This window comes from Kogia breviceps, chromosome 18 (genome assembly GCF_026419965.1).
Source record: "Kogia breviceps isolate mKogBre1 chromosome 18, mKogBre1 haplotype 1, whole genome shotgun sequence".
Classification (NCBI taxonomy): Eukaryota; Metazoa; Chordata; class Mammalia; order Artiodactyla; family Physeteridae; genus Kogia; species Kogia breviceps.
Genome location: NC_081327.1, coordinates 25410762 through 25436561, shown reverse-complemented (window position 1 = coordinate 25436561; position 25800 = coordinate 25410762). Strand labels below are relative to the sequence as shown.

The following is a 25800-nucleotide window of genomic DNA, read 5'->3' as shown; positions in this document are numbered from 1 at the left end:
CCATGCTCCCAATGCAGGGGGCCCAGGTTCGATCCCTGGTCAGGGAACAAGATCCCTCATGCCGCAACTAAGATCCGGCGTGCTGCAGCTAAGACCCAGCACAGCCAAATAAATAAATAAATAAAATAAATTTTTAAAAATAGGGCTTCCCTGGTGGCGCAGTGGTTGAGAGTCCGCCTGCTGATGCAGGGGACACGGGTTCGTGCCCCGGTCCGGGAAGATCCCACATGCCACGGAGCGGCTGAGCCCGTGAGCCATGGCTGCTGACCCTGTGCTCCACAACAGGAGAGGCCACGACAGTGAGAGGCCCGCATACCGCAAAAATAAATAAATAAATAAAATAAAATAATGAAAACAGACACACAAAGAGAGAGAGTCACAATATGTTTCTATTTGCATTACAAGTTTTCTGGAAGGAGAACTGTTAACAGTGATGACTGTAGGGGCCAGGTATGGCAGGAGAGGTAGGGACACTTTAGTTTTTTATTTCATATCACTCTGTATAATCTTATAATTTTAAAAAAACCACTAGTGTTTGTTTGTCTGCTTTTCTAACAGAAATCATCATTATCTGTTTGGAGAGATTACAGGTCACTTGTCATCTTCTTTATATTTTCCATGTGAAAAATACACGTGTGTGTGTGTATTTCTCCAAAGCTTCGCCCCACAGAACATGGTCTATATACCATACTGTTTATGATGATTAAACCCGGTGAGTGAATTTGGGGGTGGGAAGAGACTCACTTTTTTTAAAGTATACACTGATATATATAGTCTATCATTTAAAATGCATACATGTTAATTACCATTGTATATTTTTATAACAAGATCTTTATAACAAGGAAAGATATCATTAAAGAAAATTAACACTTAAAGGAAAAAGACTCAACTTACTCTAATAATAGAGCTTTGCAGACCAAAATGCTACACACCAGGCAGCTGGAAGACTTGAGCAGAGAGGGACCTCAAACCTGGGCACGCAGCAACTGACACATGACACAGTTGGGAAGTTTCTGCATGCATGATGCAGTGAGTATAGTAGTAAGTTTCTGCTGCTGTCTGACTCACCCCTTCCAGGGACTTAAATGTGTGTGTATATGCAAGACAAATTTCTGGAAGAATACATAAAAACTGCTCGCAGTGGTTTCCTCTCGGGGGAGGTGGTGGGACTGAGGTCTGAGGTATAGGGATTTATAGAGCCTTTTGTACTGTTTAATTTTTTTCAAATGCAAGTAGGCACCAAGAGAAGTGAATAACAGCAAGCCCTGGGGCAATCCCTAGAGCAGTCTGAGTGACATCTTCAGGAGGCTCTAGAATTTGATTTTTACAAAGAAATTGTCACACACACACACACACACACACACACACACACACACACACACACACGTCCTATATTTCCAGATGCTGGCTAGACTCCTCGACCTATATGTCACTTCAAACTCATTCAAAATGAAATTCCTTGTCTTTTTCCAAAACCTAGCCTTCCTGCTTGCATTTTCTTCCCTGAGTTACTGTTTCCCCAAAATGGAAACCAAACTGGTCTCCCTGCCCCTAGCTTTTCCCTTCTCTGGGCCATCTTCCACGTGATCACCCTTCCTCAAGCTATCTGTGTCATTTCCTGACGCCTCTTCCCCCCAGTACAGCCACAAAGAACTGTGCTGCAACATGCCAGGCCTCTTCAAGAGCCCCGCCCTTGTACAGGCAGGCCCTGTGCCTGGAATACCTTCTTACTCAGCCTTTGAGAGCTCAACTAGCACCTCCTCAGTCACGTTCCCAGAAGCAGTAATACTTTAGCTCCTCCTCAGTGCTCCTGAATGCTCTAGTCTTAGCCCTACCTCCTGCCCAGCAGTCAATCCAAGCGAGTTCACAGCAAATGCCCTGCTCACAGGCCTCCCTGCTCCGACTCGACTCTCCGATTCAGCTCTGTGTCCCCAGACCCAGGAAGCAGTACAGAAAAGCACTTCTTGAGGAAGGGACCCTCAGCTGACATATGTACATCTACCACACCCACGTCCATATGTCATAAAACTTCATGTCAGGCATAGAAGATAAGAGTTTGATTTTAGGCGCTAAATATAGGAGTTCACACAAATAGGAAACACACTTACATACTAGAACACTTGAGAGAAGTGTGAAAGGGATATTCTGTCAGGGGATAGCGCAGGGCTTTAGTTCACGTCTCTCAGCCATTTGCCCCCAGACCTATCTGAAGAGGTGAGACGTTCTTCCCTCAAAAAAGCATTAGGGAAATCTTGTCTTCAAGCAGAAACAAATGCCAAAGGCATTTATAACCAGAGGAACATGAAGCTTCTTTCTTCACAGCTCTATCTCACCATAATTCACTTCCAATATTTTAAAATCAAATTGGCAGTCTTACACTTCAAATAGGGACAACTCAGTTGAGAATTTAACAGTGAGAAGACATGGTATTCGAGGGTCATGTTATCCACCAAACACAAAACTAACGTAATAAAAGCCAAATTTGACAGATTTTTGGCAGTAAAATTATATTTAAACACATATATCAGGATCTGAGGTTAAGAATACCAGCTTTTATTTTGGTTGTAATCAAGAGAAAAAACAATAATATATAAAAGCACTAAAGATAAGCAATTAAAAAAACCCTGAAGTTATAATAAAAATAACTGAACCTGGGGCTTCCCTGGTGGTCCAGTGGCTAAGACTCCCTTGCTTCCAATGCAGGGGGCGCAGGTTTGATCCCTAGTCAGGAAACTAAGATCCCATGTGCCACGTGAGTGGCATGGGAAGGAAAGAAAGGGAGGGAGGGAGGGAGAGGGAGAGAGAAAGAAAGAAAGGAAGGGAGGAAGGAAGAAAGGAAGGAAGGAAGAAATGTGTCTCTAACTGGCTCTGTAGATACTTCTTCCAAGTCCATACATTCTCTATGAGAATTTTTAAGTTGTGTGTTTTCACTTCAATATTACTCTAATAACATTAGCATGAGCTTGTTCTGGATCATCCAGATGCTTCTCTGGAAACAGAGAGCTGCCCAGGGATTCCTCAGCCCACATGTGCTGTTCTGTTTACCATCAAGCTAAGGCCAAAGAACAGGATTTTAATTGGTCTGTACTAACAGTCAAGGACAGGATAAGACCTGATACATGTATCACACATATATGCCAAGTAAAGGTCAAATGGCACCCCTGAACATTTCTAAAGTTTTCAGAATAGAGAAAAATGATGAGAACTGAGTTGTCACATGGCAAGGTACTAAAGGCATTTCCAGCGCATTCCCAACACCACAGCAGGCAATATCACATTTACATTGAGAGTAGCAATCTGATTTGCGTAAAACATCATCTGTCCCATAAATTAATTTTAATTTTATTGATTCTGTCATTTTATCTGTATTTAACTGGTTGTTTCGTTTTTGTAATCTTTTTTTTAACCTTTTTTAAGCATAAGAAATTTATCCTTGTTTGCATTCTTACATTATAATAAAAATAACTCAAGCTAGGGTGCCAAGAGCAGTCGATGGAGAAAGGACAGTCTTTTCAACAAATGGTGCTGGGGAAACTGGATATCCACGTACAAAAGAATGAAGTTGTACTCTTTCCTTACACCATATACAAAAATTAACTCAGAATGGATCAAAGACCTAAACTTCAGAGCTAAAACTATAAAATTCTTAGAAGAAATGCTGGAGAGTCATGACAGTGAATTTGGCAATGACTTCTTGGCTATAAAACCAAAAGCACAGGCAACAAAAGAAAAAATAGATAAATCAGACTTCATCAAAATTGAAAACTTATGTACATCAAAGGACACTATTAAGAGAGTGAAAAGACAACCAACAGAATGGGAGAAAATATTTTCAAATCATATATCTGATAAGGGATTAATATCCAAAATATACAAAGAACTCCTACAATTCAACAACAAAATCAAATCCCAATTCAAAAATGGACAAAGGACTTGAATGGACATTTCTCCAAAGATCTATGGATGACCAATAAGCACATGAAAAGATACTCAACATCAATAGTCATTAGAGAAATGCAAATCAGTACCATCAGATTACTTCAACCCATTAGGATGCCTATTATCAAATAAACAGAAATTAACAAGTGTTGGTGAGATGTGGAAAAATTGGAACCCTCCTGCATTGCTGGTGGGAATATAAAATGATTAGCTCAGGTGGAAAACTGTGGCAGTTCCTTAAAAAGTAGAATTACCATATGATCCAGCAATTCCACTCCTAGGTATAAACCCAGAAGAATTGAAAGCAGAAACTCAAAACATACTTATACACCAATGTTCATAGCATTATTCACAATAGCCAAAAGGTGGAAACAAACTAAATGTCCATCAACAGATGAATGGATAAACAAAATGTGGAATATCAGTTGGCATTAAAAACGAAGGATATTTTGATATATGTCATAACATGCATGTTAAGAACATTATGCTAAGTGAAACAATAAGCCAGACACAAAAGGACAAATATTATATGATTCCATTTATATGAAGTACCTAGAATAGGCAAATTCAGAGGGAAAGCAGAACAGAGGTTAGTTACCAGGGGCTGGAGGGGAGGGGGGGAATGGAGAGTGACAGTTCCTGCTTGGAATGATGCAAAATTCTGGAAACTGACAGTGGTGATGGTTGGACAATGAAGTGAATGTACTTAATGCCACTGAATTCTATACTTAACAATGGTAAATTTCGTGTTATGTATATTTTATCACAATAAGAAAAACTTAAGCTAACACTGGATATCTGCCAAAAATATTTTATGAAGATTTTAATTTGAGAAACACTGCTACAGAGTTAGAATTAAAAATTAAACCATTTATGTAATGTTTAAAAATATAGACACCAATGGTATATATTGCTATGGATGTAAACATAGAAGCATAAAAACATCAGCCTTGCAAGAGTGATTACCTTTGGGAAAGGAGGGAGGTAAATGGGATGTATGCCAAACAGTGTTCAAGTGTATCTGAAAAGTTATATTCCTTATGTAAAGGAAAAAAAGAAAAAAAAATGGAAGAAAAGGGAGGGAGGGAGGGGAAAAAAGGGAAAAAGTCAAATTTGTTAAATCCAGATGGTGGGTACTCAGGGGTTCATTGCTATTCTGTATCCTCTACACATGTTTGAAATAGTTAATAATAAAAATTTGAAATGACTAAGAATCAAAAGTTTACATAATAAGGAATTAAAACTTCCTTTAGCCATTCTACACAATGAATGAGCAGACAGCCCAGACACAGGCCATGTTCCCAACTTATCATCAAGAGCACCTTCTACTTCCCATCTTCCCCTCTCCCCACAGACCTAAGCTGCCATCAACAAGCAGTCAGTTGTCAATCAGCATTCACCAGCTAGACTTTTCTCTCTCACTCTGAGACCATAATTGGTCTTACAATTTTTGCTTGCCTCCAAAATTGCAAGTTAAAAAAACACTAATTCCCATTAGAATCAATGTAAAAACTACAGCATTTCTACATACAATTATATTCATACCAGGCTAGTAACACAGTTACGATTGGTTCATAATTACTTACTGCAGGTAACTGAAAATTGTCAATAAAAGGCAAAAATTCCCAAATAAGCCAGAACTTGGAAACAACTGCAACTTGGAGCTTTGCTACTTTGCCAGTTATATCAAAACTGTACAAATAAGATCAGGGTAGAAATAACCCTAGAGCCATTCATAGTCATTCTTTCTCTCTCTCTCCCTCTCCCTCTCCCTCTCTCTCTCTCTCTCTCTCTCACACACACACACACACACACACACACATACACACATAAAACACACAATTAGATCTTTTCTTTCTCTTTTAGCCAAAACACTATTTCCATGTAAGTATGGGAGATGTAAAAGTACACCAGGCTCAAAATGACACTAAGAACCAAAAGAGGGAACACTCCTAGGTATCTATCCAAGGGAACTGAAAACGTATACCCGTGCAAAAGCTGTTCGTAACAGCATTATTCACAATAGCCAAAAAGAAACAATCCAAGTGTCCATCAATTGATGAATGGATAAACAAAATGTGGACACACTGAAATGTTATTCAGCCACATAAAGGAATGATACATACTACAACATGGATGAACCTTGAAAACATGCTAAGTGAAAGAAGGCACACACAAAAGGACACCTATGCTATATAATTCCATTTATTTGAAATGTCCAAAATAAGCAAATCTGTAGAGATAGAAAGTAACTGCTAGTGGATATGACGTTTGTTTTGGGGGTGATGAAAATATTCTAAAACTTATTCTGATGATAGCTGTACAACTCCGTGAATATACTAAAAAACATCTGAACTGTACATATCTCAGTGAGGCTATTATTAGGGAAAAAAGAAAAAGAAAGGACAAGCTGCCATTACAGACCCCAAAAGATTCTGCCTTAACGTGTATGTTACCACAAAGCAAAAAAAGAGGAATAGGAGAGTCTATAAGTCAATAGAAAGAAGACTTGTATATCCAGGTAGTAAATGACTTAACAAACCCAAAACAAAACAACTTGACACTTTACTTAGCACATGGACCAAGGTAACAGGCAAATTGTTACGCTTTTTGAAATACTGAAAGATCCAAAAAGGACCTAGGGATCCCAGGGTCAACACATATCTAAGGCATTCAGAACTTTTAACGTAACATCAATCTAATCCGAGAGTCCCAATAGCTTCTCCACGTCATTAGAAAGTCCATGAATCTGCGCCTGCCCACCTCAGCTCCCTCCTGGGCACTGCTGGTTTCACAGGATAATCCTCAAGCATCCACAGAAAGTCAAAAACAAAAACACAAAAACGAAAACTCTTTTCACCATTAACTTCCCTAACAATGAGCATATATTATATGTCCTTAAATTTACCATTACTTAGGGAGTCTTGTCTCATTTTACAGAAATAACTGAATAACACTTTGACATCCTCCATTGGAAGACACAAACACCCATTTCTGGAACCCGTGAATCTCTCATGTAATTACCTCTTTCCTGGGCATATGATCTTCTGGTCAAGGACAAACTCCCAATGTTCTAATTCAGTGGTGCCAAGTTCACTACTATCTCAGATAAGAAAGTGATACGCGTGAGAAAATTCAGAACATTAACACACTAGAAACTTCAAAATAGAATAATAATACAGCCAACATATTTACACGTACCTCAACAAACAAACACACACACCAACAAACTCATGGGGCAAGAATTTCACAACCACTATTCCATGACAAAAATAAGTAAACGGATAAAGCCCAAATCTACTTGGGGGTAGGGGGGTGCGGAGTAGGAGACTGGGAGCCTTCAGAAAAGTGGTAACAGTTTCCCTCATTCACTGTTAACCTTCACAGTCTTTCTAACACGTAATGAGACCAGCAATTTTACTTTGAGGAACACAGATGGAGAAACTGGCTCAAAAGTAAACAACACTTATAAGTATGTTTCTCATGCTTTATTCACCACAGAAAATAAAAAGCAACTTAGATGTCCAACAACAAGGGCGTGCTTTAGTAAACCCTGGTACACAGTCATGCAGGAAAATATGTTCTACCCTCTCCAAAAAATAATGCATCGTAGACTATGTAAATACATGGAAAAGACCATGCAAAATGTAAACTAGGAGAAGCAATAAGATCTTTCAATTAGAAGAAAATTGTATTTTTTTTAATGGATCTTTTACAATGACACAAATAAGAGTTTATGGAGACTAATATTAGTTGATAATTTTTAATGAAGAGCTTCTTTGAAATGGCATACTTGTTATTTTACAGTCAAGTTGATCAAATGTACAATAAAAATTACTGAATATACAATGTAAAGTTTCTAACACTATTATGAAAAGCAAGCACCAAAGAAAATGCAGAACTCATCAAATTCTCTTGATATTTCTTGCTGTTTTGACACAATTATTCTGGCTACCATTATCTGTTAATCATCTTCACATCACTAACCTAATTCAGCGTTTTTTATAAACTATTTCCAAGTCAGCAGCCAGCACAATGGCACTGGGCATGAAGACATTCAGGGTCTGCAGAGCAAACCCAAAACATTCCTCAAATTTTTGACAATTATAAACAAAAAAATTGTTCTGCTACTCTTGTGTCTTCACTGAAATATTTGCAAATTCAATGAAGTCCAGAAAATTCTCCTGAGTTCCCCTCCTCAACACTTCTGCAGCATGACCTGGCTGGAGGACAATTTAGCATTTTGCCCCAGCAATCACAGCACATGTGCACACAGAGGCATCCACAAGAATGTTCACTGCAGCACTGGAATAGGAAACAGTGGAAACAACATTTGTGTTCACCAGTAGGAAAATGGCTTTAAAAATTACGGTACAACTATACAGTTGAATTCTACACAGCACGTGAACTGATACAAAAAAATTTCCAAGATACATTTTTGGAAAAAACCAAAATTTACAAAATAAAGTCCACCCAGTAGGAAAAGTTCTGGGAGGATCCACAGGACACTGGAAACAATCACTACCTCTGAAAAGGCTGGGGCTAAGAATAAGAATGGTGGTCAAAGGAGACTCCTGACTTTTCTGTAACGTTTTGAGTTTTTACAATGAGAATAAATTCATGCCTTATTTCCATGATTATAATTTAAGAAAAATCTCTGGATCATAAATTGCATGATTTATCTAATATTCCATTAAGGGAATTCAAATCTATATGAACACAGGTGGTTTGAGTCTAACTGATAAAGGGCATTGAAGGTGCCCTGTCTTCACATTTAAATACAAAAACACACTTCCCTCTGTACCTCTCCAACAATGTAAACATGCTTCCTTAAAAACAACCCAACATCCTCCCTCCTCGCCAAAAAAAAAAAAGGAAAAAAGCACTTTTAGTACAAGACCAAATTTAAAAAAAAATCTTACACATAATCTCAAACTCCTAAATAAGCATTTTTACTTTTCATCCAAAAAACAATAGTGTTACAAGGCCTTAGCCAAACTTCACCTTATTAAGATGATGTCTGTTGCCCACATAACTATTTTGAAGTTGTTTCATTCACTTGGTTTGGTTTTAATCAATACAGAAAAGTTAGTGGGAAGGCAAAGCTATTCCATTTTGAGCATAATTTCAGAGGACTTCCAGCATCTCATCTCCCACCTCAACAAGGAATCCCTCTTATAGCAAGGGGGTCCAAGGGATTCTGATAATTAGCCGGATTTGGGAACCCACACTCTAAAAGTGGGTTTTAAGCAGTACTTCTCAATCAGTGCTGCATATGATTATTATTTTTTAAATATGACGTGAGAGCCACCACCCACTGCAGACCTATTAGGTCAGAATCTCTGAGGAGTGAGTTCCAGTCATCAATTCTCTTTTTTAACTTCCTCAGACTGAGAACCCTGTGTTGAAGTAACTGGTTTAGGCGTTGCTTTCATCAAGCTCATTAAGCAGAACACCATTATCTGCATGGGCCATAAGAAACACAGTGGCAGCCAGCAGAGGAGGTGAAACACCAACCCCCAGTTTTATTTGAAATCACAGAGTTAGGCTAACAGGACCAGATTCTCTATAACTAAGATCCATTATAGATTAGGGCTAGTAAGAAGCCCTGGTTTCAACTAAAGTCACTCCACTAACTTGAAACTTGGTAAAGTCATTTAACCCCTCTAAGGTTCAAATTACCAATTTTTTAAAGGACTGGAATAAATGACCTCCGAAGATCCTCTGATCCCAAACCCCATGATGATTCTACCATGTGGCCACAAATCAATCAAGTCCATAGCAGAGTGTCCTTAAATAAATGCATGAATATCTTCTGCGAGAATCATATTCATCATACATATAATTTTGTGCTAATCTACATAAAAATTCTATTCATCATCACACCATAAGAAATTCTAACTGAACATAATTAGATTCTATCAGATCAATCACAAATGAAATTAAACTAGTCACATACGTCTCAAAATAAATACAGGGACTTCCCTGGTGGCTCAGTGGATAAGACTCGATGCTCCCAATGCAGGGGGCCCAGGTTCAATTCCTGGTCGGGGAACTAGATCCCACATGCATGCTGCAACTAAGAGTTTGCATGCCACAACTAAGGAGCCCTGGAGCTGCAACTAAGGAGCCCGTGAGCCGCAATTAAGACCCAATGCAACCAAATAAATATTTCTTTAAAAATTAAACAAACACGGGCTTCCCTGGTGGCGCAGTGGTTGAGAGCCCGCCTGCCGATGCAGGGGACAAGGGTTCGTGCCCCAGTCCGGGAAGATCCCACATGCCACGGAGCGGCTGGGCCCGTGAGCCGTGGCCGCTGAGCCTGCGCGTTCAGAGCCTGTGCTCCGCAACGGGAGAGGCCACAACAGTGAGAGGCCCGCGTACCACAAAAAAAAAAAAAAAAAATTAAACAAACAAATAAGTAAATTAAACTATCAAAATAAACAATCTAATCCTACATCTAAAGCAACTAGAGAAAGAAGAACAAAAAAAAAAACCCAAAGTCAGTATAAGGAAAGAAATCATAAAGATCAGAGCAGAAATATATGAAACAGAAATGAAGAAAACAATAGCAAAGATCAATAAAACTAAAAGCTGGTTCTTTGAGAAGATAAACAAAATTGATAAACCCTTAGCCAGACTCATCAAGAAAAAAAGGGAGAGGATGCAAATAAGTAAAATTAGAAATGAAAAAGGAGAAATCACAAGTGACACTGCAGAATTACAAAGGATTATAAGAGACTACTACAAACAACTATATGCCAATAAAATGGACAATCACGAAGAAATGGACAAATTCTTGGAAATGTACAAATTTCCAAGACTGAACCAGAAAGAATTAGAAAATATAAACAGACCTATCACAAACAATGAAGTTGAAACTGTAATTAAAAATCTTCCAACAGCTTTTCAGCCGGAACCACGATCTTCCAGTAATTTGCCAAAATGACCAACACAAAGGGAAAGAGGAGGGGCACCCGCTACATGGTCTCTAGGCCTTTTAGAAAATATGGAGTTGTTCCTTTGGCCACATACATGAGAATCTACAAGAAAGGTGATACTGTAGATATCTGCACACTGTTCAAAAAGGAATACCCCAGAAATGTTACCATGGCAAAACTGGGAGAGTCTACAATGTTACCCAGCATGCTGTTGGCATCATAGTAAACAAACAAGTTAAGGGCAAGATTCTTGCCAAGAGAATTAATGTGCGTATCAAGCATATTAAGCACTCTAAGAGCCGAGACAGCTTCCTGAAACGGGTGAAGGAAAATGAACAGAAAAAGAAGGAAGACAAAGAGAAAGGTACTTGGGTTCAGCTGAAGCGCCAGCCTGCTCCACCCAGAGAAGCACACTTCATGAGGAGCAATGGAAAGGATTCTGAACTGTTGGAGCCCATTCCCTATGAATTCATGGCATGATGGGTGTAAAGAAAATAGAAGACCTGGACTGTATAAATGTTTCTCTTAATTGAGTAGAAATGTGTGACCTCCCTCCCCCAAACAAATATTTAAAGCACATTTTAACTGTGTCCGAATTCAGTGGGTGACATCTTTTTACTTTTCAAATTTAGTGGTTTTTCTTTCTGAAAGATGTGAGGTAGTTTGTTGTGCAGTATACTCCACTGGTTAATAAACTGCTAGATACAAAATATTTGTACTAGTTTGAAAATAGTCTCTGAATTCCTATGAACAAAGGATTTAAAATAAATGAATGAAAGGTTAAAAAAAAAAATCTTCCAACAAACAAAAGTCCAGGATCAGATGGCTTCACAGGTGAATTTTATCAAACATTTAGAGAAGAGCTAACACCGCTCCTTCTCAAACTCTTCCAAAGGATTGCAGAGGGGGGAACACTCCCAAATTCATTCTACGAAAACACCATCACCCTGATACCCAAACCAGAAAAAGATATCACAAAAAAAGAAAACTACAGGCCAATATCACTGATGAACATAGATGTAAAAATCCTCAACAAAATACTAGCAAACAGAATCCAACAGCACATTAGAAGGATCATATACCATGATCACGTGGGATTTATCCCAGGGATGCAAAGATTCTTCAATATACACAATCAATCAATGTGATACACCGTATTACCAAATTAAGGAATAAAAACCTTATGATCATCTCAATAGACACAGAAAAAGCTTTGGACAAAATTCAACACCCATTTATGATTAAAAACTCTCCAGAAAATGGGCATAGAGGGAAACAACCTCAACATAATAAAGGCCATATATGACAAACCCACAGCAAACATCATTCTCAACGCTGAAAAACTGAAAGCATTTCCTCTAAGATCAGGAATGAGACAAGGATGTCCACTCTCACCAGTATTATTCAACATAGTTTTGGAAGTCCTAGCCATGGCAATCAGAGAAGAAAAGGAAATAAAAAGAATACAAATTGGGAAAGAAGAAGTGAAACTGTCACTGTTTGCAGATGACATGATACTATACATAGAGAATCCTAAAAATGCCACCCGAAAACAACTAGAGCTAATCAATGAATTTGATAAAGTTGCAGGATACAAAATTAATGCACAGAAATCTCTTGCATTCTTATACACTAATGATGAAAAATCTGAAAGAGAAATTATGGAAACATTCCCACTGCAACAAAAAGAATAAAATACCTAGGAATAAACCTATGTAAGGAGGTGAAAGACTTGTACTCAGAAAACTAAAACACTGATGAAAGAAATCAAAGATGACATAAACAGATGGAGAAATATACCATGTTCTTGGATTGGAAGAATCAATATTGTGAAAATGACTATACTACCCAAAGAAATTTACAGATTCAATGCAATCCCTATCAAACTACCAATCACATTCTTCACAGAATTAGAACAAAAAATTTTAAAATTCGTATGGAAACACAAAAGACCCCGAATAGCCAAAGCAATCTTGAGAAAGAAAAACGGAGCTGGAGGAATCAGGCTCCCTGACTTCAAACTATACTACAAAGCTATAGTAATCAAGACAGTATGGTACTGGCACAAAAACAAAAATATAGATCAATGGAATAGGATAGAAAGTCCAGAGATAAACCCATGCACATATGGTCACCTAATTTATGACAAAGGAGGCAAGAACATACAATGGAGAAAAGACAGTCTCTTCAATATGTGGTGCTGGGAAAACTGGACAGCTACTTGTAAAAGAATGAAATTAGAACACTACCTAACACCATACACAAAAATAAACCAAAATGGATTAAAGACCTAAATGTAAGACCAGACACTATAAAACTCTTAGAGGAAAACATAAGAAAAACACTCTTTGACATAAATCACAGCAAGATTTTTTTGACCCTCCTCCTAGAGTAATGAAAATAAAAACAAACAAATGGGACCTAATTAAACTTAAAAGCTTTTGCACAGCCAAGGAAACCATAAACAAGACAAAAAGACAACCCTCAGAATGGGAGAAAATATTTGCAAAGAAAACAGACAAAGGATTAATCTCCAAAATATACAAACAGCCCATGGAGCTCAATATCTGTCATACAGAGTGAAGTAAGTCAGAAACAGAAAAACAAATACCATATGCTAATGCATATATATGGAATCTAAAGAAAAAAAAATGGTACTGATGAACCTAGTGGCAGGGCAGGAATAAAGACACAGACATAGAGAATGGACTTGAGCACATGGGGCGGGGTGTGGGGGGAAGCTGGGGTGAAGTGAGAGTAGCATCGACATATATATACACTACCGAATGGAAAATAGTTAGCTAGTGGGAAGCAGCTGCATAGCACAGGGAGATCAGTTCAGTGCTTTGCAACAACCTAGAAGGGTGGGATAGGGAGGGTGGGGACTAGGCTCAAGAGGGAGGGGATATGGGGATACACGTATGCATATGGCTGATTCAGTACTGACACAGTATTGTGAAGCAATTATACTCCAATAAAGATCTATTTAAAAAAATAATAAAAAGGTATAAATAAATAAATAAAACTATAAAAATAAATACAAACATTTGGAATAAAGAAATTTTAAAAATCATTCAACCTTTTCTTTGTCAATGATTTAAAGAAATTTTTACCCATTTTTAAAAACTGTGGTAAAACATACATAAAATTTACCATTTTAATCATTTTTAAGTATGCAGTTCTATGGCATTAAGACATACACATCTACTCAGCCATAAAAAGAAACGAAATTGATTTATTTGTAGTGAGGTGGATGGACCGAGAGACTGTCATACAGAGTAAAGTAAGTCAGAAAGAGAAAAACAAATACTACTATGCTAACACATATATATGGAGTCTAAAAAAAAAAATGGTCATGAAGAACCTAGAGGCAGGACAGGAATAAAGATGCAGACCTACTAGAGAATGGACTTGAGGACACAGGGAGGGCGAAGTGTAAGCTGGGACAAAGTGAGAGAGTGGCATGCACATATTTACACTACCAAATGTAAAACCAAGAGCTAGTGGGAAGCAGCCACATAGCAAAGGGAGATCAGGCTCAGTGCTTTCTGACCACCTAGAGGGGTGGGATAGGGAGGGTGGGAGGGAGATGCAAGAGGGAGGGAATATGGGGATATATGTATCTGTATAGCTGATTCACTTTGTTATAAAGCAGAAACTAACACATCACTGTAAAGAAATTATACTCCAATAAAGACAAAAAAACAAACAACAGAAAAAAGACACACACATCTTGTGAAACTATCACCACTATCCATCTATAGAACTTTTTTTTAAACCACTTTACTGATGTATGACTGACACATAAAATATTTAATGTATATAACCATACTTGTAAAACTATCACCAACCATCAAGGCCAAAAACATATCTAACACCTCCCAATAGTTTCCTCCTGCCCCCTTTATTTACTTTTTTAATGTGCGTGTTAAGAATACATAACAAAAGACATACCCTCTTAGCATATTATAGTATACAGTACAGTACTATTAGTTATAGGCACCATGCTGTATAGATCTTCAAAACCTGTTTATACTGCATAACTGAAACTTTGCTCCAGAACTTGTTTTTTTTCTTTTTTTTTTGGCTGCGTTTGGTCTTCGTTGCTGTGTGCGGGCTTTCTCTAGTTGCGGTGAGCGGGGGCTACTCTTCGTTGCGGTGCGCAGGCTTCTCATTGCTGTGGCTTCTCTTGTTGCAGAGCACGGACTCTAGGCGCACGGGCTTCAGTAGCTGTGGCTTGCAGGCTCAGTAGTTGCAGCATGCAGGCCCTAAAGCGCACGGGCTTCTGTAGTTGCAGTGTGTACTCCACAACTTTTTAATCTTCCCCAAATGAAACTCTGTACCCATTAAACACTAACTCTCCATTCTCTTCTACCCCGCCCCCAAGCCCCTAGCAATCACTGTTCTACTTTCTGTCTCTATGAATTTACTTACTCCCTAGGTATCTCATAGAAGTAGAATCTCATTCAATTCTGTCCTTTGTGACTGGCTTTCTTTTCACTTAGCACGTCCTTAAGTTTCATCCATGTCATAGCATGTGTCAATTTCCTTCCTTTATAAAGTCGAATGATATTGCATTGTGTGTATATTACATTTTGTTTACTCATTCATCCATCAATGAACACTTGGGTTGCTTCATTCTGATTTTTTTTTTAAACTGTATGTTACTTTGAAGTCACATACAATAAAAATGAGAGAACCTTACATCATCACATTTCTTGGGGGAGGGGGAGGGAAGACCTGTAAGCAGATCACATTCTCGGCCATAAAACACACCTTCAAAAATTTTAAATCATACAAAGTATACTCTCAGACCTCAATGGAATTAAACTAGAAATCAGTAATTTAAAAATAGCTGGAAAATCCCAAATATAATATTTGAAGATTAAATATGCAATACTTGGAGACTAAATAATTGGGAAATTAAAACTTAGGTCAAAGAAGTTGTCTCAAGAGATATTCCTAACTAAATGAAAGTGAAAATATAACTTATCAAAACTTGTGACATGCAGGGAAAGCAGTACATAGAGTAAAATTTATATCACTGAATGCAAATATTAGAAAAGAAGAGAGGGATTCCCTGGTGGCGCAGTGATTGAGAGCCCGCCTGCCAATGCCGGGGACGTGGGTTAGAGCCCTGGTCCGGGAAGATCCCACATGCCGCGGAGCAGCTGGGCCCGTGCGCCACAGCTGCTGAGCCTGCGCTCTGGAGCCTACGAGCCACAACTACTGAGCCCACATGCCACAACTACGGAAGCCTGCGTACCTAGAGCCTGTGCTCCGCAACAAGAGAAGCCACCGCAATGAGAAGTCCACGCACCACAACGAAGAGTAGCCCCTGCTTGCTGAAACTAGAAAAAGCCCGTGAGCACCAATGAAGACCCAGTGCAGCCAAAAATAAATAAAATAAATAAGTTTATTTTTTTAAAAAAAGAAAGAAAAGGAGAGATCTAAAAATCAATTTTCTAAGTTTCTACCTTAGGAAACTAGAAAAAGATGAACAAATTATGTTCAAAGTAAGGACAAGAAAAATAATTAAAATTTGAGCAGAAATCAGTGAAAAAAGAAATCTAAAGAGAAAAATCAGTGAAACAAAAGCTGACTCTTTGGAAAGATCAATGAAATGGATAAACCTCTAGCCAAACTGAGAAAAAAAAGAGAAGACACTAATTACTAACATCAGAAATGAATGAAGGGCAATCACTACTGATCCTATGGATATTAACAGGAAGATAAAGGAATATTATGAACCCACAAATTGATAACCTAGATAAAATAGACCAATTCCTTGCAAGAGACAATCTACCAGAATTTATATAAGAAGAAAAGAACAATCTGAATAGGCCTATGTCTATTAAGGAAACTGAATTAATAACTAATAACCCTCTTAAAATAAAAAGCAACAACCCCAGATGGGTTCACTAGGGAAATCTACCAAAGAGCTAAGGAAGAAATTACCTTGATTTTCTACAATCTCTTCCAGAAAATAGAAGCAGAGGAAATCGTTTCTAATGCATTCTCTGAGACGATTACCCTAATCCTCAAACCAAAGACATTATAAGAAAGAAAAACTACAGACCAATATCTCTGATGTATCTCTGAGCACAGATGTAAAAATCTTGAACAAAATATTAGCAAACCAAACACAACAATGTACAAAAAGAATTATACACCATGACCAAGTGGGATTTATTTCAGGTATGCAAGATTGAGTCAACATTCAAAAATAAATTTATGTAATCCATCACATCAACAGGCTAAAGAAAAATCCTATAATCATATCAAATAGACAGAAAAAGCATTTGAAAAAATCTAATACCCAATCAAAAACACTCAGCAAGGGAATTCCATGGTGGTCCAATGGTTACGACTGCAGGGGGCACGGGTTCAATCCCTAGTTGGAGATCTAATATTCCCCCATGCCTCATGGTACGGCGCCCCCCCCAAATAAATTTTAAAAACCTCAGTAAACTGGAAATAGAGGGGAAGTTACTCAACTTGATAAAGAACATATGACAAATATCTTACAGCTACTTAATGATGAGAAATTAGATGCTTTCCCACTAAGATTAGGGACAAGGCAAGATGTCCACTCTCACCACTCTTAATCAGCATCATACTGGAAGTCCTAATGCAATAAAACAAAACAAGGAAATAAAAAGTGTACATATTGGAAAGGAAGAATAAAACTGCCTTTGTTTGCTACTGACCTGATTATCTATGTAGAAAATCCCAAAGAAGTAACAAAAAAATTCCTGGAACTAATAAGCCATTATAGCAAGGTTACAGGATACAAAGTTAATAAACAAAAGTCAATTGCTTCCTTATATACCAGCAATAAACAAATAAAATATGAAATTTAAAATGCAATACCATTTTTTAAAAAACCCAAAACAGAAATACTTAGGTATAAATATAACAACATATGATCAAGATCTATATGAAGAAAAGTACAAAACTCTGATGAAAGAAATCAAAGATCTATTCCATTTCTTTGCAACTTGATCTACAGATTTGATGAAATCCCAATCAAAATTCAGCAAGACATTTTGTACATATAAACAAACTGATTCTAAAATTTATATGGAAAGGCAAAAGATCCAGAATAGCCAAAATAATATAGAAGGAAAAGAATAAAGTCAGAGGAATGACAATACCTGACTTCAAGACTTACTATGATGCTAAAATAATCAAGACAGTGTGGTACTGGCGAAAGACTAGACATGGAACATAATAGAAAGCCCAGAAATACACCTACACAAAATATGGTCCACTGATCTCTGACAAAGGAACAAAGGCAATTCAATGGAGCAAGGACAGTCTTTTTAGAAAATGGTGCTAGAACAACTGGACACTCACATGCAAAAAAAAATGAATCTAGACAGAGATCATCCATCTTTCATAAATATTAACTAAAACATGGATCATATACCTAAATGTAAAACACAAAACTATATAATTCCTAGAAGATAACCTAAGAAAAAATTTAGGTGACCTTGAGTTTGGCCATGACTTTTCAGACACAATACCAAAAGCACAGTCCATGAAAGAAAATTGCTAAATTGGACTTCACTAAAAGTAAAAACTTCTGCTCTGCAAAAGACCCTGTCAAGAGAAGGAAAAGGCAAGCCATTGACTGGGAAAAAATTTTTTACAAAACACATATTTAAGGGACTTCCCTGGTGGTCCAGTGTTAAAGAATCCACCTTGCAATGCAGGGGATGCGGGTTCAATCCCTGGTCAGGGAACTAAGATCCCACATGCTGCAGGGCAACTAAGACCACGTGCCACAATTAATGAGCTCGCAGGCCTTAACTAGAGAGCCTGCAGGTCGCAAACTACAGAGCCCACGCGCCCTGGAGCCTGCCTGCACACCACAACTAGAGAAGAGGAAACCCATACACCACAACTAGAGAGAAGCCCGACGGTCGCAACGAAGAGCCCGCACACCACAACGAAAGATCCCGTGTGCTTCAATGAAGATTCCACGTGCCGCAACTAAGACCCGACGCAGCCAAAAATAAATTAAATAAATAAATTTTTTAAAATACATATTTAATAAAGGACTGGTATCCAAAATATTTAAAACTCAACAATAAGAAAATAACCCAACTTAAAAATGAGCAAAACATGGAGTATCAACTATAAAAATATCAAATTCTATGCGTTACACCTGAAATTAATACAACATTGTAAGTCAACTATACTTCAATTTAACAAAAAAAAAAGCAAAATATCAGAGGAGACACCTCACCAAAGAAAATACTGATGACAAGTATAAGAATAGATACCTGACATCATATGTCATTGGGGAACTGCAAATTAAAACAATGAGATACCACTATACACCTATTAGAATGGCCAAAATCCAAAACACTGACAACACCAAATGCTGGAGAGGATGTGGAGCAACAAGAATTCTCATTCACTGCTGGTGGGAATGCAAAATAGTACAGCCACTTTGGAAGACAGTTTGGCAGTTTCTTACAGAACTTAATATACTCTTACCATCCATCCAGGAATCTCACACTCCTTGGTATTAACCCAAAGGAGCTGAAAACTTATGTTCACACAAAAACCTGCATACAGATGTTTATAACAGCTTTATTCATAACTGCCCAAACTTGGAATAACCAAGATGTCCTTCAACAGGTAATTGGATAAATAAGCTGTGGTACATCCATACAATGGAGTATTATTCAGCAATAAAAATGAGCCATCAAGCCAGGAAAAGATACAGAGGAACCTTAAATGCATACTGCTAAGTGAAAGTAGACAATCTGAAATGGTCACATACTATATGATTCCGACTATATAACATTCTGGAAAACACAAAACAATGGAGACAATAAAAAGATCGGTGGTTGCCAGGGGCTCAGGGGGAGAAAGAGACGAACAGGTACAACACGGGATTTTTAGGGCAGTGAAACTATTCTGCGTGATATCATTCTGTATGATAATGGATACAAGTCATTATATACATTTGCCAAATCCACAGAATGTACAACACAAAGAGTGAAACCTAACAGTAAACTATGGACTTTAATCAGTCATAATGTATCAATATATGGCCCATCAATTGTAACAAATACAATAAATACAATATATTAATTATAGAGGAACTGGGGTGGGAGTGGGAAAGTGACTGAGTATATGAGAACTCTGTACTTTCTGTTCAATTTTTCTGTAAACATAAAACTGCTCAAGAAAAAATCATATACACACACATACGCACACATATATACATAAAACACACACACACACACACACACACACACACACACACGGCTCTTGGAGAAGGAATGAGGAACCAGCTACTTCAGAACAGAAATGTCCATGAATATCTCCACTTTGCCCAGGTGTCACAGTTTTCCCTGCCTACTGACTCCCCAGAAGGGGCAACCACAAACTCCTAAGGAAGCTGAAGCCAAACCATGATCTACAGGCTCGATTCAAGTCATTATCTTGGAGCCTTCCTTTACAGAGGTCATACTGCCCTTCCTTTACACACCTTGCTACATGGTTTTTATACGTAAATACTAACCTTTAAAATAAGTATTTGATTGGAGGTAAAGTGTTAAACATTTACTCCCAGTAGGAATCCTTCCTATAATGCTGTATGGGTTACAGCATTCTTTAGCCTAAGGTTAAAGAATATTAGCACAAGATGAAGAAACATAATCCAAGTTTAATTTAAAGGAAAAATAAATGTATTACTCTGGTTGTCAAGTTAAGGCTGTGAGAATTCTGGCTCCTGAGCAGAGGCTCACAGGCCACTACATCCATCATGGTTTTCTTCAGCTACCACAAGCTGAAAGCAAAGGTCAGGTGTGCCTGTGGGCCAAGGGCTCCCCTGACAGTCCCAGCCACCGACCAAAGGCCACATACAGTTCACTACTGCCTCTTCCACACACCAGGCACTAGTCGGCCCAAAGCCCACTTCAGCTTCCTGCAGCCCACCTTGCTTCTCTTTCCTGAGGGATGACAGCTCATTAACAGAGCTAGTTAAAAGTTATATCCCCTTTCTCACCCTTATCCTTTTTTCCCTATGAGAACTGTACCCTCAGGACAACCAAAAGGTTGAGGAGGAAAAGTTTCTCCTTTTAGGAGTGTTTCAGCTAATAAATGATAAAGGATCAAGAGAATAAGAAGATCTCAAGTTTACAACTCTAATAATGAACTAATATTTATAGGCAATGATCATTAGTGGCTACTAATATCACAAAAATAAAAACACTCAGATACTATATGTCTCCTGGGAAAAGTACACACCACCCTCTATGAAGTATTCTTGCAAAAAACAACAACAAGAAATCTAAACAAGCCTCTAGATCTAATTACAAATTTATAGAAAATACAGGGGAACACAGAACATATTAAATTGACACCGCAGGAATGCAATTAGCAAAACTCAGAAAGTAGAAAAATCTATAGGAAAAACAACCCAGCTTCTTCAACAAATAAATTAATGCGGGGAAAACAGACGGCAGAGAAAGCTGTTGATTAAAAGATTAAAAAGGCATTTCAACCAACAGCAATGCAAGAAACTCATTTGGATTCTGATTTGAACAAACTGTTAAAAAAATAATTATGGCACAATTGGGGAAATATAAACATTGGGTATTTGAGGTAACTAAGGAATTATTGTTAACTTATTCAGGTGTAATAACAGTATCACGATTATGGTGTCTTTTTAAGTCCTTATCTAGAGACGCATGCATACAGAAACATTTATATAAAATGATGCAACATCTGGAATTTGCTTCAAGATAATGTGGGGTGGAAATGGACTGGCATGCAAGTGAAATGAGTTTGGCCATGGGTTGATGACTGTTTAAGCTGTGTGATGAGTACATGGATGTTCATTATCTATTCTGTGTACTTTCATACTGTTTGTGATTCTCCATAATAAAAATGTTTTAAAAAATGAAGCAGAGTAATTTCAGATCTCAAATTCCTCTAAGAAAGGTCAACCATTATAGTCCATCATAGTAGATCCTGATCCCCATCTATCTCAATTCTGCTAAATACTACACAGTCAGCCCTCCGTATCCGTGGGTTTCACATCCAAACAATCAACCAACCACAGATCAAAATCTCAATCCAAGGTTGGTTGATTCCGCAGATGCAAACCCCACAGATATGCAGGGCCAACTGTATTCATTGCACTACACCATTTTATGTAAGGGATTTGAGCATCCCCGTGTTTTGGTATCCATCCTGGAACCAATCCCCTATGGATACCCAGGGACCACTGTATATCCAACCTATCCTTTTAGGGCTTATCATATGAAACCAATACAACCAATTTTTCCTTTCCAACCCTCCACAACCTAACCAATCTTTCAAAACATTAGCCAAAAATCTCTACTCTTCTCAAAGTTTGCCCTTACCTCACTAGTCAAAAGCAACCTCTCCACCTTATCCAGTTTATCCAACCAGACCACAATTTCTTAGAAGGCAGAGAATGTTTTACTGTCTTTACTTCCCACAAAAAGCCTAGCACAGTGGCCTGCATACAGCAGTAGATTATCCAACCAAAACACCGTATGGATCATTCTGGTCTGTTCGGAGATGAGTCACAAAATCAACAAGTAATAAAGAACCAAAAGCAGAGTACATATTTACAAAATCTATATGTCATAAAGAATGGATGAACATATTATGATAGATCCATACAATAAAAATGCTACTCGGCATTAAAAAGTAACAAACAACTATATCACACACAATATGGATGAATCTCCAAAACATCATGCTAAGAGAAAGAAGTCAGGCACAAAAGACTACCCAGCATATATAATTCCATTTAATCAAAATCCTAGAAAAGGCAAAAGTGGTTGCACAGGGGAAGTGATGGGGTAAAGCAACTGACTGTAACAGGCATGAGGGTACTTTCTGAGTGATGGAAATATTCTATATTTTCTTCCTACATTTTGATTGTTGTGGCCACACAACTGTATATATTTCCAAAAGTCACCTATCTGTACAATTTAAATGGGTGAATTTATTATATATAAATTATATTCTAATAAAAGCTATTTATAAATCATAAAATTAGAATTAAAAATTACATGTATTTGTAATAGGACAGAACAAGGGCTCTTATAAATAAGACAAACATCTCCAAGAAAAAGGAACGAAACTGGGTCATTTGTAGAGATGTGGATGGACCTAGAGTCTGTCATACAGAGTGAAGTAAGCCAGAAAGAGGAAAACAAATATTGTATATTAACGCATATATGTGGAATCTAGAAAAATGGTACAAACCATTTGTAGGGCAGGAATAGAGACGTAGACATAGAGAACAGACATGTGGACAGAGGGGAAAAGGGATGGATGGAATGAATTGGGAGATTAGGTTTGACATAAAAATACTAACACATGTAAAACAGATAGCTAGTGGGAACCTGCTGTATAGCACAGGGAGCTCAGCTCGGTGCTCCATGACAACCTAGATGGGTGGGATGGGGGTGGTGGTGGGAGGTAGGTCCAAGAGGGAGAGGATATAGGTATACATGTAGCTGATTCACTTCACTGTACAGCAGAAACTAACACAACATTGTAAAGCAATTATACTCCAATAAAAAAAAGATAGGCAAGGGAAATAAGAAATTGAAAAGAAAAATAAATAGCCTATTAATGTGAAGGCATGTACAAGTGAAATCAGTAAAATACTATTTTTTACCTATAAAATTGGCAAAAGATGTTTTCTTTTGTATTGGTATTTGCTTTTATTTGTAACATGTAGCATTGGTGAAGGTTTAGGGAAAATTCAGACTCTTGCACACTGCTAATGTAAGGGTAAACTGATCCAATCTTTCCACAGGAAAATTTGGCAAAAGCCTTAAAAGATATAAACATTCTCCAATCTAAAACTTTATCCTCAAGAAATAACTATGTGGCAAGACAATTTATGGAGAAAGAATAGTCTTTAACAAATGGTGCTGGGACAACCTCATATCCACAGGCAAAAGAATGAACTTGGACCTCTACCTCACACCATATGCAAAAGTGAATTCAAAATGGATCAAAGACCTAAATTTAAGAGCTAAAACTGTAAATCTCTTAAAAGGCAAAATAGGGGTCAATTTTTGTGATCTTGGCAATGGTTTCTTAGATATGACACCTAAAGCACAAGAAACAGAAAAAAAATAAGACAAACTGGAATTTATAAACTAGAACAAACAAACAAAACTTTGTGCCTCAAAGGACAACATAAGATAATATAAAGACAATCTACAAAATGGGAGAAAATATCTGCAAATCATCAGTCTGATAAGGGTCTACAATCCAGAATATATAAAGAACTCTTACCATAAACAATAAAAAGTCCATTAGAAAAATATGGGCAAGCAACTTGAATAGACATTTCTCCAAAGAAGATATACACGCAGCCTGCAAGCACATGAAAAGATGCTCAACACTCTTAGTCGTTAGGGAAATGCAATCAAAACCACAATGAGATACTACTTCACACTCCCTAGGATGGCTATAATCAAAAAGACAGATAATGAAAAGTATTGACAAGAACATGGAGAAACTGGAAACCTCAGACATTGCTGGTGGGAATGAAAAATATTATAGCCACTTTATATGACCCAGCAATACCACTCCAAGTTATTTACCCAAGAAAAATGAAAACACATGTCCACAAAAAAAAAATCTGTACATGAATGCTCATTACTTATAATAGCCAAAAGTGGAAACAACCCAAATGTCCATCAACTAATAAATGGATAAACAAAATGTGGTATATTCGTACACTGGAATATTTAGGCATAAAAAGGAATGAAGTACTGATACATGCTACAACACGAATGAATTCTGCAAACATGCTAAGTGAAAGAAGCCAGACACAAAAGGCCACATATTATATGATTCCATTCTTATGAAATGTCCAGAATCATAAATCCACAGAGACAAAAAGTCTGTATGAGGCTTCCAGGATCTGAAGGGGAAGAGGATAGTGGAGTGATAATGGGTACAGGGTTTCTATCTGTGGTGATGAAAACGTTCTGGAATTAGATAGCTGTGATGGTTGCACAATCTTGTAATGGTCTAAAACCATTGAATTGTACACTTTAAAAGGGTGAATATGGGCTTCCCTGGTGGCGCAGTGGTTGAGAGTCCGCCTGCCGATGCAGGGGATGCGGGTTCGTGCCCCGGTCCAGGAAGATCCCACATGCCGCGGAGCGGCTGGGCCCGTGAGCCATGGCCGCTGAGCCTGTGCATCCGGAGCCTGTGCTCCGCAACGGGAGAAGCCACAATGGTGAGAGGCCAGCATACCGGGAAAAAAATAAATAAATAAATAAAATAAAAGGGTGAATATGATAGCATATGAATTTTATCTCCATAAAATTAAGTAGAAAAATAGAAGAAATAATCCTCACTGTGGCACAGGCTCAGCTAAAAACATGTCTTTTAAAAAACAAAAGATTGGAAACAAACTAAATGTTCAGCTGGGGATTGGTGAAATAAATTAAGGTGCATTCAATCACTGGAATACCATGTCCACACACAGTAGGTACACAGTCATACTAAAGGTAATGGGGTACTTTTAAATGCTGTAGAAATGTATTTCATATGCAAGATATTTGTCATATTAATACGTTTTTTTAAGTCAAAAAAGTATGCCCACAATAGTCTGATACCCTTCTCCCAAAGTAGAAAACAATCTGAAGATAAAAACCAGTTTTAAGTTCTGGCCTCCAGATTGTGAGAGAATAAATTTCTATTATTCAAAAAACTTTTTTCTTTAAATTGGAAAAAAATTTTAAGTATACCCATAGTGGAGTCCATATTGATAGACAGAAAAAAGGAAATATAGTAAGTATATTAAATATATTTAATAATTATAAAATTATAAAAATATCTACACCAAAATATGCTAACAATAGTTATGTCCTGGTACTAGTAT

General features: G+C 37.6%; 1 protein-coding gene and 1 pseudogene across 4 annotated transcripts in view; one reads left to right on the top strand and one right to left on the bottom strand.

The window, feature by feature from the left end:
* Nucleotides 1-25800, bottom strand: part of TENT4B (terminal nucleotidyltransferase 4B) — a 57086-nt gene that overhangs the window by 20731 nt on the left and 10555 nt on the right. The window lies entirely within an intron of this gene.
* On the top strand, nt 10882-11360 carry LOC131744411 (large ribosomal subunit protein eL21-like; annotated as a pseudogene).